This window comes from Artibeus jamaicensis, unplaced genomic scaffold (genome assembly GCF_021234435.1).
Source record: "Artibeus jamaicensis isolate MK-2021 breed Jamaican fruit bat unplaced genomic scaffold, CSHL_Jam_final contig_3142, whole genome shotgun sequence".
Lineage (NCBI taxonomy): Eukaryota > Metazoa > Chordata > Mammalia > Chiroptera > Phyllostomidae > Artibeus > Artibeus jamaicensis.
Window position 1 is genome coordinate 81592 of NW_026521726.1, and position 15026 is coordinate 96617.

Sequence of the window (15026 nt, forward strand, 5' to 3'; positions counted from 1 at the left end):
TTCCTAAATTGCAAAACTTTGAATCCAAGAAATCTCTCTCTCTCTCTCTCTTTTTTTTTTGCCAGTCGGAGATTCCTTTCCTACCTTCATCTCAAAGTCTCAGTTAGCATTAAGTGTCTTCAGCAGTCTAATGCACAAGAAGACTCCTGATATACAGTCTGCAGGTCGTACAGTTGTAGACTGTCTACTCAACCCCCAGAGGTGGACAGGCTGCTTCTAGATATAAGTGTGCTGCTGACCCCAGCTACCAGTGGGCTGTTCCTTCCCTGCCTCCATCCCCCAGGGAAAAATGCATTAAAAAAGCCAGTGTGTAACAGAATCCATTTGGGAGAGAATTGCTATTTGCCTACCATCCCTTCCCTCTGCATCATCAAAATCGGTCAATTTGATAACACTTCATATCCTTTATACAGTGTCAGGTAAGATACATTGCAAATGTATGTGGCTTAACAAATACATGGTAAATAAGCATTTTTTTCCTGTCCTTTCTATCGATAAAAGATTCTGTGGAAAGTTGAAGGTGGAAAGAAAGCAGCTTTGTAAAAATGATAGATATGATATAAAACTCCATAGCTTATACATTTAACTTGCTGAGTTTTAATGGGCCTGTCATCACTGGACTGTTAGCTTAACTTATGAAAATCAAGAAAATGCCTTTTTGCTGCTTCATAAATCCTGATAAACAATAGTCCGACAACAGAAAACAAGCTCTGATTTTGGAATGATTGCTTTTTGTGTATCACCAGTAATGAAGTATGAAGGAAATTGAAGACTTATTGCTTACAGATATTAGCGCAGACCCAGATGGCTCAGTTTTTTTTTTTTACCATAATAGATAATTCTTGAATTATGTGCCTAACAAAGACAAATTCTAAAACTAACGGAAGGCATTTATTATATTAACAAGTATGTTTTCGATTCCTTCAAAACAGACTGTAATTTAATCTTGGCTTCAGAGACAGATTGGAAATGTTAAATGTCTGCTTTTCAGAAGTGATTTCTGTAGGGAGAAAAGTTTCACCATCAGTTTGAGCTGTGTAACTGGAAGAAAGGATGTTTATCTTAACAGCACTGAAAGGGAGAAGTTGTGGTATTTTTTTTCCATTTTCTTTTTCATTTTTAAAATATGGAACAGAATATATATATCCTAGTTCTTCCCCAGGGCAACTTCTGCCTTGCTGAACATAACATATTCCATTGTGAGAAAAAATAATTATCTGATAGTCTGATAGTGATGGGGACCTTTCTTAGTGTTCTATGCATATAAATGAAAACCCAAGACCTGCCCAGTAGTGTTCACAGTCTTATTTGTTAGTCCAGGGACTCAGGCGGATGGGGCTATGGTTAGGACAGGAGGTTTAATATTTTTTGGAATATCCCAATTAATAATTATCCTGTGCAGGGGTGTCCAACTGCTAGCCTGTGGGCTGCATGTGGCCCATGATGGCTATGAATATGGCCCAACACAAAATCAAAAATTTACTTAAAACTGTTTTTTTCCTCATCAGTTTTTGTTAGTGTTTCTGTATTTAAAGTGTGGCCCAAGACAACTCTTCTTCTTCCCATGTGGCCCAGAGGCACCAAAAGGTTGGACACCCCTACAAGGATGGGTAAAGCTGTGAAGAGTTTGGAAACTATGCCACACAAGAAATGACAGAAGGATCCTAGGTTTTTTGACTTGGAGAAGAGAGACAATCTCAGGTGGGGGAATGTGGGAGAAGAAGGTCATGGTAGGAGTTCGCCCCACATGGAGGGAGCATGTGGCTTCAGCAGGCACACCAGAACTAAGTTCTACATTTCACCAGAGAAAATAAGTAATGTTCCAAGTCACCTTCCAGGGTGCTGCATCCCATTATTAAAGGTTCAGAGATTTGAGTCTGGGTACGGAAAGGGAGGATGGGGTCCATGGAGATGTGAAAGCTGGTATCTGGGGGTGCATCTGAGAGTGCAAGCGGGGCAGTCAGGAGTGGGCAGAAGAGGGAAATCTGACACGAGGCAGTGAGATGAAATCAGGAGGCAGCAGGACTAAGCCAATGACTTCAGAAGGGAATGAAGAGATCCCAAATAGGAAGATTCCCATTCATGCTGATCACGACTTGGGGGCTTATCACAGAACATCTAAACCTCACCTATGGAGTCGAAGGGAGCAGTTAGGGTATTGAGCCAACTGGGATGAGGAAGAACTTGGTAATAGTTAGAACTGCCAAAGGAGATCATTAATGGCTTTGTGAAGAAATGTCTCCATATGTGCTCCTGTTCACATGGAAGCCACTTGTCTCCCTACGTGGGGGGTGCCAGACTTGGATGGAGACACATGTCTGGGTGACCTCTGAAGTACTGCCAATTCCAAGTTGGTACGAAAACATCTCCCTTGCCACCAAAATTGAGTCATTCAGCATCTCTTTATTGAGCATCTATTACATTCTAGACAAAGAGCTAGGTCTTGGAGACATGGGGGTTAACACACAAACATAAACACTGCTTCCATGGGCCACCCTGCCTATGGGGAAGAGAAAGAGTAAACAATGGTCACAGGTGTGCCGGTTGTTATGGAGAAGTGCATGTGCTGTGGAATGTGTCTTAGGAATATCATCTGATACAGTGAGGACAGGCTGCATGGAGGAGGTGATTTTAAGACTGATCTAAAATGTGAGCAGGAGCTAGTTTGGTAAAGGGAGGAGGAGAGATTGGGGGCAGGGGAAGAAAGGAACAGCATGTATGAAAACATTGAGTAAAGAAATAGCAAATTCCATTCCTGGAATTACTCCATAGCTTCGATGTCTGGGCAAAGTAAATTATCATACTCAGGAAAAACCTTATGAACATATCTGCACAGTTTAATTAGCTATGTTAAATAGAACATTGAGGTATGGGAGGGTAGAAAAGGAATGCATACATTTTGGTGTGGATTAGAGTCATCTGGAAAGGATTAAAAAAACCCAAAAGATTATATTTTGAAGGCAGAGTTTGGTTGAGTAAAGCAGTAGAGTTTTGGGAGGTGCCTAGAGAAGAATAGCTTCGGCTGGGACATGGTAGGTGATATTCAGAGGTAGCAAAGCACAAAAATGTAATAGCATGATGAGGAGGCCCTCACTCTGCCCTCAGCCAATAAGAAGATGCCCAACTAGATTTCCTCCCTCGGAGTTCCCTCCAGAACCTAACTCTGTCTTGGGTGCCTTTCAGGCATGAAGACCCCTAGTTTTGCCAAACTGCCTTCATGCTCAACAAATCCTTCATGCTTCATCCTACAGTACAAATGAATTGGAGATTTTAAGAGTGTAAAAACATGCTTTTGAGGTTTTCCAGTACTTCAAAACTTGCAACGTTTTTTCACACACATTTGAAGAGGCTTTGATTATCTTTGTTCTATAGAGAGGACCTGAGATTCAGAGATGGGAAATGACCTACCTAAGATCAGGGCTACATTCTGTGACAGAGCCATTATATTCTTGGTCTAAGGACTTTTACTCTGACATATGAGGGGAGACCGCCCCCTGCAGCCCCACCGCCCCACAACTGGGGTTATCTTCTGGAGGGTGGGCCACTTGTAGTTCAGGCTTCCCCCACTAGGTGAGTGTTCTAAAAATCCATCTGTATCAGTATACCAGCTGGTGTCATTATGAGATGCTGTGTTCACTTCCAGTGATTTTTTTAAGTCTCTTCCAGTGCATCTGCCCATTTCAAGATGAGTGGTTTACGAGTGCATTCACCCGCATTGTGCTGAGTGTTCAGCAGTTTTGACCCAAAATAGCAGGACCCCCATGCTCCACCCTCCCTATTCACCTAATCTCACACAGAGTGGCTTTGTTTGTTTGTTTCCTTGGATGAAAAAGTCCTCAAATGGAAAAGCTTTGTTGATGCAGAAGAGATGACACAAAAAACAACAGAAGCACTAAAGGCATCAAAACCGATGAGTTCAAAAACTGTTCTGAACAGTGGGAAAAATACTTCGCCAGGTGTATCGTATCAAATGGAGAATACTTTGAAGATGACTGAAGTTTAAACATGTAAGAATAAATACACAATTCTTTGTAAATAAATTTTGGGTTGGGGGCACCCCCCTGTACAGTTTTCATTGATGGTGTATTAGAAACAATGAGCTCTTTCCAAGAAAGACTTTATGAAGTGGAAATGAGTAAAGAAAGAAATGGGAGGAGGTGTGTCTTCAGCACAGCTGTATGCCCTTGGAGAGGGTAACAAGGATTTTTCTGAGTGAAGGAAAGGCAAGGAGCCACCCATAATAATACTTCAGAATGGTTGATAAGCATGTGTTCTTCTATTCTGGATATTTTTTTTTCTTCCCTTTTTCTTTTTTGCATTGCTTGGAGTTGAAACTGGCTGACTCAGCACTGAATCAGTTAGCAGGAAATGATGAAAACTGTCATTTTCCTCTGTCTGCACAGTAACCCACAGCAGAGAGAGCTTAAGATGACGGGGGTGGGGGGCTGCCTAACAATGCCTCCAGCCTCGAATTGAATCTTGGGTGGGAAGAGCCCACTGTCTAATCAGCAATCATTCCCTGGGGTGGGTTGGGGATTGTCAATGTGAGATTGTTCCTGCAGCAAGGACACCTCTTTGACAATCACAAAGAAACAGCCGTGATGACATGAGGAGGCAATATGACAATCTGTGGATCCAATGGGAGATTTTGCACCAGGAAACATACACCCTGATGACGAAATGCCCTGGGACTCTACTCATGCTCACAGTAGCTCTCTGAAGGAGTGCCAGACAAGAGGGCTTCCTTGTTGGCTGGGGCTTCTCTTAGTTCCAACAAGTAACATGTAACTTTGCTAAAATGCCTTCCCATAATCTCATTCAGGGGACAGATGCAAGGTGCGTTCCATTATTCACTTATTTGAAAACGCATTCAGCATTTGTCACAAAACAACAAGGCTCTGTGACATTTAATAAGCCACTTTTCTCTTTGAGCCTCAGTTTCCTCTTTCATAAAATAGAGATGTTAGTACCTATAGCTATAGCATTATTAGGCTGAATAATGACATAATGAACATGATGGCACTTTGGGAATTATGCATCATCAAATTATTCAGACTCCAGAGCCTCTGGGGCACTTTAGAGCCCTTATGCTAGCATTCATCAGAAGGAAGCAAACATACAACTCCTGCTCCTCCTCTTCCCCAGCTTAATGGTTTTAATGCAACTCTGGACATAACCACTGGCCTATGTGCTTCAATTTGGCAGAAAGATGTATGGGAATGAGACAGTACCCCCCCCCCCCAAATCCTGAATAGCTTCTGCTTTCTTTTGAGCTGAGAGACTTTATAGCTATGACTAAGTATCATTTGGTATCCAAAAGAAAAGTGAGCAACATTGTTAACATCCACAGGTTTCTGAATGTCCAGAGTTTCGGCAGCATTCATATGACCCCTTAGAAACAGTGTTCCAGAAGTGAGGAGGAGAGAGCAATGAAAACTGTGCTTGATTTTTTTAATTGAGCAGCAGATGTACAGTCAAAGTATCTCCTAAGAGAAATTGATGTGCTGTTAGAGAACATGGAAGACCACTGGAAATTCTGAGTGCTCAGTGGGCAATTATGCAGTTAAAAGCTTTTTTGGAGTAAAGACATATTCACTTATGATTATCACTCCAGGGGAGTTCCACCCATCCAATTTTTCTGTCTCGTTCATAATCTAACCAATATTTACCCAATTTCAACTCCTTAATAGTGTTTTTTTAAAGATAGCTTTAGTTTCTGTGTAAGAAATGAACTTTGAAGAATAGGAATAGAAGCCAGGGCCAGCTGGGATGCTGCTGTCACTGAACTCTGATGATGACTTGAGTGAGGGTGGTGGCAGTGGAAATGGAATGCAGGCATCTATTTTTCACTAACAAATAGATTAGCACAAGTTCCCATAGATGTATGTGTGGGAAGAGAGAGAGAGAGAGAGAGAGAGAGAACCAAAGTGCCTAGGTTTTGGCTTGGGTAGATAGAGGTATCATTTACTCATTTACTCTGATGTGGAGACCAGGGAGAAACAAGTTTTCATGGCCAAAGTACAATCAAGAGCTCTATTCTGGACTTGCGGTATTGGAGATTCCTGTAAGCCATTCAAGAGGAGATACCAAGTATGGAGTTGAGTATATAAATTTGGAGCTCTGTTGGGGGAAAAGTCCTGGCTAGTCAGCATTTCCATATCTGCATCTAGGGAGGTGGATAGGATTACTTACAGAATGAGTGTCAGTACCCAGGAGACCCAGGGCTGTCATTCCAACATTTAGAAGATGGGCAGAAAAAGGGAAATCGGAAAAGGAGAGGAGAAGAAATGGTTAGTGTGGTAGAAAGAAAACCAAAGCAGTGTGGTATCATGGAAAGGGGGTTACTCCAAATAATTGCTAAGGTTCCTTTTAGTGCACTCTGTGATTCTTGTTTCTCTTTGCATTACATTTTCTTTTCTTGATTGCACAGGCTGATAAGTCCAGGAACTTGGACTTCTGCCTGCCTCCAGAAAAGGGCCCCAGGCTGTACACAGTAACAAATTATCTGCTTATTGCAGTTGATACTACCACCATTCTACTTTATTCTTTCTTGCTATTATGCTCTCTGGATTTGGGGGAGCCAGCTGCAACCTTTTATCTAGATGCCCAGGCTCCATCGCCAACTCCACCGACTCCTCTACTTCCCTCCCACCTTTCTGCAGTGCCATCCCCACCATCTCTACGCAGTGAGTCTTTATTCACTTCACCTGGTTCATCTGCTGATCATTCTCAAGGTTCAGTTGTTTCTCTATTGCTATTTGCAATTTATCTGATTTCCAACCTGACATTATATCTTGCTGTGATATACAGTTGTCTGGCTGTTGTTTATCCAGTGCAACTGTATTATTCTGTATCAACTTCTCCCTTCCTCTCTTCTAAGTTGGGGGCTGTGTTTATAACATCACAAAATCTGACATCTGTAAATCATCCCCATAACCTCAGAAATAAGATAGATTTATTTCCCACCCATGTTCCCCTCACTTGGAGAGAGTTTGGTTCAAATTACTTTGCCCTTGGATCTGCCTCACTTTAATTTTAAATCTGCTCTCTTTCTCTTTCCCCCTCTCCCACTCTCTTTCTTCCTACCCCCTCCCATCTTCCTTGGACTAAGGCTTTTCATCTCACCCCACTGCTTACTTCCATGGTAGGGAGACCATTTATGCTGATGGTGGGCACAGTGTAAATATTTTATTTTTGTGATTTTTTTCAGCAGGGTCTATTTAGAATGAGGACAGAATGCCAGCTAAAGTCCCTGTGTGCAAAGAACATAGTGTTCAGCCTTTTATTCCCAAAGCAAATTATTTGCTTAAGTAAGGGTTTCTTCTTTGATTACAGCTCTTATTATTGAGATCATGTCTGAATTTCCCAGGTGTGTGGTGAATCTCACAATCTTGCACTGTGCCCCACAGAACTAGTCTCAGAAAATATATTTGCATGTACTCCCAGAGACAGAGTCCTTACCTAGACAAGTGGCCCTGGGAATATAGGAATAAACTGAAACACAATATCTGAGCATGCTAATGATTTTCCTGGCTGAGGCCATTGGCTGGCTGTTAACTGTAATAGATACACCTATTAGGTGTCATACTGTTTGTTTTAGGAGCTTGCCTCTCCTGATTTGCAAGATTCTAGAGGAGAAGAAAGTGAATAGGTGAAAATGAAATTAATTATATTTGATTCATTCATCTAAGAAATACACATTGAGTCCCTATGGTGTGCCAAGCAAAGTGCTAGGCATGAGAATTCAAAGATAATCAAGAAAGTACAGTCAATCTTTAAGGAACTCCGTGTAGAGGCAGAGAGAGAGAGAGAGAGACATGTAGACAAGCAATTAAAACACTATGATAAGCTCTCCGACAGAAGTCTCTACAAAATGCTCTGGGAGCCCCAGAGATGGAGTTACAAATTGCTGAGGGGTGCTGAGGACAGTGTGACAGAGAACAGGCTTTCTGAATGACTGGGAGTGTGTCAGATAGGGAAGGTGGTGAACTGCACTCCAGGCACAGGCAGCTCTCCAGTGTGGAGCAGTGCCAAGTGCTGTTGGGCAATCAGCAGAGGTGTGAGCTGGGCTGAGGGTATAGGCAGGCTTCCTGGAAAGGGAGATGAGGGCTGGCAGTATCAGAGCTCCTTCAGGTTCCAGGCGCCTTTTGGTACGACAAGGGCAGGGGAGATGATGGACCTTCCAAAGGGGCAGCAGCGAATATAGCGCTTCCATACAACTGAGCCAACTGCTTACACAGCCTTCTGATTTTCTCCTCTGTGAAAATTTTGTGGCTGATTGTCAGCTCAGATTTCCTGTCCTGGCTTTGCCATTCCCACTTGGCTGCCCCAGATTTGGGAATTTAATGATGGGTTTGGTCACTGACTTTGCTCCACAGCATCCCTGCTTTGCTTAGGTGACTCCTACCCGTTTTAATGAACTAACTTCTGCTAATCTACTCATATCCTCTCTTGTAACCTCTTCTAGTCATTTGCCCCAACTAAGCACTGATTATCTATAACAGTGTTGGGTACCCTTCCAGAGAAGTCAGGTAAGACAAGAAAAGCCCTCTCTTAAAAGGGCCTATTGATATCTACACATGAGAGGAAATGGGATGTGGCTTATATAACTTCCTCAAAGGTCATCTTGTTCTAGGATAAGGAGAGGAGGTGAGGCGATAACAGGAGGTGAAAGGCAAGTTGCACAAATTACTACTTCTGACAAACAGCCTGGGATAGGGGGCTATTCTAGACTATGGGAGCTTTTAAAAATTACTAGATATGAATGGTATTGGGAAATTGCGTGAAATCATTGTTAGTAGCATGAAAGAGAAGCACAAGGTAGGGAAATGATAGGTGGTGAATTTTGATGTTTAGTTTTTTTTTCCTCGGTCATCCCTGCCTGCTCTTCCTTCCCACCCCAGGTCATATCAAATGTGTCAAGAGCAGGTATGCAGAGGGCGGGGTGGGGGTGGGGAGACTGGGACTCTCGCCATCTCTGGAACCCAAAGAATGTGAAACATTGTAAACCAGCAGTTCGCTCACAGAGACAGAAACTGACTGTGGGGTGAAATTGCAATAGTAGAGGACGCAGGCTGGACTTGAGGCAGTGGGGTTACAAGGCCCCTGAATGACAGGAGGGAGGTGGATGTCTCTCCATGGAAATTGTTCAAAGAGGACAGAAAACCATCTGTCAGGAACAGAGTAAATAGAGTCCTGCTTGTACCTAGAGCATAGGGTTATTTTTTTCCTTTTAAGCAATTTCAAGTAAAAGTTTTGTGAAAAATATTAGTATTTATTTTCACATAGTTACAACCACAGAGTACTTTGTATTATGCTTTAGCTTATCATTTTATTTTTACTTAACATTATGGCACTAGCATTTCCTGCAGTTCTACTTGGTATTCACAGTTTTTTAATGCCTGTGTAATATCCTAATATATTGTTGGCTTGTTAATTTAACAATACATCTGGAACTTCCTCTGTAAGTCCCTTTTGGGACTTACTAAATACTAAAATATTTTAGTATTTTGTGGTATTCTCTAATCCTTTCATTCTATCCAAATTAGTCAACTTTTTGTTTCTTAAATATTCTTACACTGTCCCTTACAACTGCCAGCAGAGTGCTGACTAAATTTCATTTCTGCTGACCTGTAGAGAGGAAACATGAGCCAGAAATCAAATTTTCAGTTTTTGCCACTTATTACTTCGGGATCCTGTGATTTGAACCAGTTAATTATCTAGTTTTGTGAGCCCTGATTTCTCCTTCTGGAAACTGTATAACAAATACATGTTATATGTATCTTGAATGGTTGGGTAAGGAGTGAACATATTTGAAAAGTGCTTGCTGCAGAATAGATGCTGGATTACTCAAATTGCTCAGGTAATCTGAGTTACTCAGGTCTGATTATTCTGAGTTACTCTGATTACTCAGGTCCCTGTGGCAAAATGTTCCTTTGAACTTACTGCCTGCTCCACACAGCGCTTACCACATTCTGCACGGTACTCTAAGTTATCTTAGGTGAGTACGTTCAGTTCCATTCAAGTGCAAGAACAAAGAGGGCAGGAATCTTATTTACTCCTGAGTTTTCCAATTGTGCAGAGGGCTTCATAGAATCCATGCCTGTTGTTTGATTATATAGGACATCTTTGCTGAACATCTGACAACAAGGCCCATGCGGCTGTCTTCCTATACGATAAATGCCGTGGTGCAGGCAGGGCTCTCAGACAGTGCCTTTCTCAGTTCCTGAACTCTGGCCCTTTGGCCAAAGGCTAACAAGGTCCACAATGGTGGCAGCCCACCATTGCCCCTGTAGGAAAGGCAATTCATGGAGGAGGCAACTGGCCATTCTAGGACATGACTCCTGGTTATCAGCAGCAGTGTAGATACCCAGCATGAGTATACAAAGTGTATTTCATGCTGTGACGATTTTAGAGACTGTGTGCACCAGAAATGTACAGATTGACGAGAAAAGGAGAAGAGAGGGGAAGAGGAAACACACCCAACCAACAGACTCAATTTTTCTACTTTGCGCAAAACTTTTGCCTTTTACAAGTACACAGATAAATCCCAGAACAGAGAGTGCCAAGGGAGGGAAGCCGGCATGTGGAAGGCTTGCAGTATCAGCTAATTGGTCTCAAACCTAAGTCATAAGAAGACCTGTTATCATGCTGCTCAGAATTAACATAGAAGGCCATTGGGTGTGTAGTGGTGGAGAGAAGGAGGGGCAACGATAGGGGGAAAGTTCATTTTTTAAGTGAATTTATACTATTATAAGGCCTGTCGCGGGTGAGTAATAAAAATGGCAATGCTAAGTTAAGCCTTGTGTTATCCTGTTTGCTCAGATGCTGCTTATGCCAGCTGTAGCTAGCAGAAAGCACTTTTCAATTTATTTTTATGACTCTTCTCTAAAAGCATTCCATTAAAGGAATATTACCCTGGATGAAGTTTTGAGGCACCAATGGCAGTTTATTCGCTTGTTGTGCAGGAAAGGAATAAACCATTATCTGTACTACCCATTATTTTGGGTTTTGTCTTTCTCACACTCCAGTTAAGGGTCAAATGTGGACTCTGCTTTCTACTCTTCTATTGAGTGCCCCTCCCCCATTATGTTTGGCCAAATCTCCACCACACTTTGGTCCAGTCTGATTATGAAAACTGCTGAGTCTCAAGTTTGCAGCATGCTTGGTTAATTTCCGCCATCCCATCAAGGAGAACACTCTTTAGCAGCCTTGCTATGTATTTGGAGGGATAAGCTAAGTGAGGCAGGGAGATAGCTTCTAAGGTAGAGTCTGTTCTATCTCTCCTGGCTTCCCAAACTTGATTATTTAGTTCCTTTGATGCCATATTCCACAGAGCCTGTGATGTGCAAATATGGGGACTGTCTTTCTGTCTCACAAAGAAAGTGGCTCTAGAAAGGAAACATAGCCAGTGGTTGAGAGCACAGGTTTTAGAGTCTTATTGCCCAGTTTTGAAACTTGGCCCTGCCATGTGGTATCTGTTCTCTTAGGCAAGTTACTTAACCTCTGAGCCTCTTGAAGTTCCTTAAGTTATAAAGTGGAGATATAATGGTTCTCACCTAATAGGAGTTTTTGAGGGTTAAATAAAATAATAGGTATAAAAAGCTTACGACAGTGCATGTACTGTAGTAAAGACCGTATATATAATTATTAGTCGTTTTATTAGTAATATTATTGCTGAGATCCGAATAACTCTGAGAGGAGACTGGATTCCTGGCTCTGACTTCACTACTAATGTGCCATCTCACCTCACACTCATCACAACCTCTCTGGGATAATAATTCAAGCCATCTTCTCATTCACAGAGCGATATAAAGACTAGGGGAAAGCAAAAGTCATGACATGTAAGCAGATTTATGACTATGATGTTTTATTAAGCCAGATAAATAAGACGCTAACTCCTGGTGTCAGTGTAGCTTTTAATGTCTAAGAATATTTTGAAGATCTAGTGTTGGGATGTGAATTTCCTGGTATTGTAGATTTTTATTTAAGCAGTAGAATCTCAGAGTTGGAAGAGGTCTTAGAAGCCACGGACTTTTTATTTTTAGGCAGGAATTCCTTCTACAACAACTGCAGTCTGTGGCTGGTCACAGCCTGTGCTATAATCAGCCCTGTGATGATGGGTTCACGCTCTGGCAGGTTTATCCTTCCCAACTCTAAGTGACAGAATGCTCACCTTTACAGTCATCTGAAACCTTCCTCTCTGTAAATTTCATACAATGATGCTGGTTCTGCCCCATGAACCTTTACAGAACAAGCCTAACTCCTTTCCACATGACAGCTCCCTAGGTATTTACAGGCCATAGTTCTTAAGTATTTTCTATTCCTGGCCAAGTTCCTCCAGACATTCCTTATATGCCACCATGTCCAGACCCTTGTCATTCCAGCTCCACAGGATGAGGTGTACTCTTGACAAGATCCCTAATAAACTGTTGAACCTGAAATTGACCACAGAATTCTCATTATTTTTTTCTACCCTCATCTGAGGACATTTTTTTCCACTGCTTTTGGAGAGAGAAGAAGGAAGAGAGAGAAACATCAACTGGTTGCCTCTCATATGCACTCAGACCAATGATCATACGTGTGGGACCAGGGATCATCCCTGCAACCTTTCGGTTACAGGACTATGCTCCAATCAGCTGAGCCACACTGGCCATGGCAGAACTCTGATTACTTTTGAAACTCTTTGATTGTGATGTCATCCTTTAACTACTGGGACCAAAGATTTTTTTTTTTTTTATTGATTAATCACCTTGTTAAGTTGCTGATGCTCAGAGACCATGTCCCCTCTTCTATTTAGTGGGAACAGTAAAACTTGCCTGATGCAGTCCTCATAGTTTTATGTGAGCCTCCAATGTGATTGGATACATGTACATTTGAAATAGCATCAAGAGGAATGTTGGGGTTTCATTTTACTCCTACTGGGCATGTATAGTCTGCTGCAACTCCTGTTTCTTCTGATCAGTACTGCCATGAACCTGCTTATCACTCCACATTTATAACTGTAGAGTTACATTTTGTTAATTTTCTAATTTTATTTTATTTCTGTAAAATTACAGCTTATAAAGATACTTGAGAATCTTTTTTTCCTTTTTTATAATTTTTTGCTCAATTCCTCCACCCCCCAACTCATAAGATTTCACTCATATATGGAATCTAATTTTTTTAAAAAATTAACAAGCGAAATATTTCAGAATCTTTATTTTGCTAACCAGTTCCCTGGCTGTCACACCCTGCTTTGTATTATCTACAAATTTTGGAAGCCTGGCTTCTGTGGCTTTACCTAAAGGATGAATGTAGATATTGAAAATTTCCCTCCAGGGGAACTCCTTAGTTAGCTTCTCTCTACCCCCAACATGCAGAGCTAAAAATAACACTGTCTCTTCTTTTTATTGCTTGTGGTACTAAATATATTTCTCTCACAGAAACAATCTCTCTTTTGTCTGAAAGATATCTGGGTAAATACCTTATCTTCTCTTACAGATGATAAACTTCTCAGGGATGAAAAATGTCTTGCATTCACACTTGTAGCCCCCAAAGGCAATGATTCCACTTTGCACACACTCGCAATCACTGGTAAGGCAAGAAGATGGAACTGGGGGCAGTTTTGATATCCCTCAAAGGAGGCTACTAACTCATTAAACCATTATTAAACTCTCACTTATGTAGCTTATTTCACTGATGCCCAAGGATGTTATAATTATTATTATTTTCTATTAAGTCCAAAACTGTGATAGGCCTGAGAAGTTACCCTACTTGCAGGCTGATGAATTAACCTGCTGTGTTGTGTAGGGGGGTGTGTGAGTAGATATTGTATATACCAGTTGTGTATGTATACAACACTAACAAAAACACCAGGCCTTTGTATTAGACAGCATATCATTTATTACTCATAAAGCATCTTAACACTGGTTCCTTGTGTTGCAATCAGCCATGGGACGATGTGACAGGGGCCTGATATCACCTGTGCAGACAGGAGGGTTTGTATCTGTAATACAGTGATTTACAATGAAATATATATTTGGTCTTCATCATTTTTTGTGACAAAGCTCCTAAAACCCTTGGAATTTTCTAAGTAATGAGAATGATCAAGGTGTTTCTTATTTTGTTAATGAGGTGATTTTGGGGCCCAGTCTAACAATGGAGACTGTTTGCTGGGAGAACCAGCCATGTGATTGACAGGTTGGAACTTTCAGCCCCATCCCCCTGACCTCTGGGGAGGGGGGACAGGCTGGAGGTTGAATCAATTACCAAAGGCCAATAATTTAATGGGTCATTCCTATGTAATTAATGAAATCATAGAAACCCAAGAGGACAGGGTTTGGAGAGCTTCTGGGTTGGAGAATATATGGGGATTTGGGGAAAGTGGTGTACCTGCGAGGACATGGAAATTCTGTTCCCTTGCCCTCATACTTTGTCCTATGCTTGTCCTCCACCTAACTGTTCTTGAGTTACATTCTTTCATAATAATTCGGTAATCTAGTGAGTAAAATGTTTCTGAGTTCAGTGAGCTGCTCTAACAAATTAATCGAACCCTGGGAAAGGGATGTTGGAGCTTCAATCCATAGCTCATTGGTTAGAAACCCAGGTGACAATGTGTAAGATAGGGCATGTGGGAAAATGTCTGTAACTAATAAAGGCTACAAGGACTATCACCAGGATAGTAAGATTAACTCCCAACAAATTTATGGCTTAGAATCAGTGGAGACCTACTAGATCCAACATGGTAACTAATTTCACCTTAACCCCTACCCTCATTTATGTGCTCATTGGAATACATTAGCATACCAATCAACACACCCTGAACTAGCATGATCAGAAAGAGTAAGTCCATTAAAAAGTCACAAAATGACGCAAGGGGCCCTTCCAAGAAGCCTCCACCCCTTTTCTGGAAAAACCCTGAATATCCCTCCCTCTTATTGAATTCCCTACCCCTTGATTAAATGACTCTCAATAAAGAAGTAAATTCCACTGGGGAGGGTTGCTCTGCCTGTGAAACTCTCTTTCACCTTAAACTCTATGCTGGC